Source organism: Bactrocera latifrons, unplaced genomic scaffold, assembly GCF_001853355.1.
Source record: "Bactrocera latifrons isolate USDA-ARS-PBARC rearing strain unplaced genomic scaffold, ASM185335v1 scaffold_1338, whole genome shotgun sequence".
Lineage (NCBI taxonomy): Eukaryota > Metazoa > Arthropoda > Insecta > Diptera > Tephritidae > Bactrocera > Bactrocera latifrons.
In genome coordinates, this window is record NW_017534784.1 from 28,023 (window position 1) to 29,778 (window position 1,756).

At 33.1% G+C, this 1,756-nt stretch overlaps 1 long non-coding RNA gene across 1 annotated transcript in view; it reads right to left on the reverse strand.

Annotated features, from left to right (window-relative positions):
• The window catches only part of LOC108965111, a 7,946-nt gene extending 7,000 nt beyond the window's left edge, over positions 1-946 (reverse strand). Inside the window, exon 1 of the long non-coding RNA XR_001993083.1 lies at positions 735-946. This is a non-coding gene — a long non-coding RNA (uncharacterized LOC108965111). The remainder of the gene's footprint in view (positions 1-734) is intronic.
• Positions 947-1,756: the final 810 nt, after the last annotated feature.

Below are 1,756 nucleotides of genomic sequence, written 5' to 3' on the forward strand. Positions count from 1 at the left end.
TGCAAAAAATAGCATTTTTTAAAGTGAATTTGTGGAAAAATTTGTGAACCGATTTTTATAAAATATTATTTAAAACAAAGTTCGATAATTTAAGCATACATGCGTGTTTAAAATTTTCCATTTGGTTCTCTCATTTAGGTACGGTGAGCCAAAATTAACCGGCGCGATACTAAACACAACCCAAATAAAGCTTTATTTAAAACAAATATTAAAAAAATTAATATACAGAAACCCTATAGTGAAGTGTTAGTAAGTGGAAAGTGCATAATATAAGTGAAAAAATTATTCGCAATATACAAATTATCCAAATTCAAATTTTTCAACTTTAAATGTAAATATCTTTAAAATTATAAGTCAGCGGCAACTATATATATACATATATTTTCGTGATCTGGAGAACGTCAACTTTCCAGTGATACCTATTTTATTCCCGAAATCCGGGGATGCTATTCTAAATCCCAGCCAAACTTTTTATTATTGTATTAAAGTTAGCGTTCTAATAAACACTTTAATATTGATAGAATTGTTTTTCCTTATTTTGACGCTGACATATTGTAATTAGATTACCATAAATCGATTTTTCTATGCAACTATATATTATATAAAGGAAATACTCCTTTAGGCCTTTAGGAAACTCGAACACAGTTAAAAGAGCCACGCAATAATTAAACATTATAATGTCTGTAAAAACGATATTTGTCCAGAAAAAATATATAGATAAAAATAGTTCATACCTTTCATATATACGCAGCTCCACAAATGTGTTGATAAATAAATTAGTAGCTTAAAAAAACATTTGATGATAATTTCACAAACATAGAAGTCATAAATTTGTGACACCTAAATTAACTATTATACCAAAAAAATTAACCTAATTTTTTAATAAATAATAACTGCCATGAATTTACTACCATTGAGTTTATTAAACAATAATCCTAATAGGGCATTTCGGGATGCAATTGATGTTGTCTAGACAACTGTTTTACCAGCAATATTGCATGCAAATTTCATATTCCTAATAGTAGCCATATACGACACATGTGCGTTCGGACTGTATGAAATCGTTTCACCATACACGACATACGATTAAATTTTGCGTTTGTTCCACAAACAGTGAATATGTGTGACAAGCAACCGGGTAATTGCTCGTCCGCGATCTTTCCTATTCGGCGACACGAGAGAAATGAGACTTTGTGTGCACACAGCGCCATACATGACATACATATGTGCACACTGATCGTAAAAAATCAAACATTTTCGAAAACATGGATTGACATGCTCACAAGCCCATACACTAGTAAATCGCAATCTAACACATACCAATCGAACGTACACGTGTGTCGTGTATGACCGTGTCTATTGCCTGTGTAGACTCTATATTTCTTATGGAATGCAATTATAATAATATAATAGTTGCGGATGATACTATGGAAACGGGCACCGAGTCGTCAGTGGAATCGGCAGAGAATGAGTTTGACCTCTGGGCTAATCACAAAACTCTAGTGCACAAAGGAAGGAGGAAGGAGGAACGATTTTACATCTCCAGAAGATGAATTGAGATTTTATTTGAATTGTCAGGTATTAAAACTAAGTCGAAACACTATTGATGCTTGGGAAGAAATGAAAACCGTTTACCCAAAACTGTRCGGACTTCCAAAAAAGTACTGTCATCTACTTGGCACCTCAATACAAGCCTAGCGGCTTTTCTCAAAAGCGGGTGCAACTGCGACTGAAAAACGCAGTCCTTTGACAACAA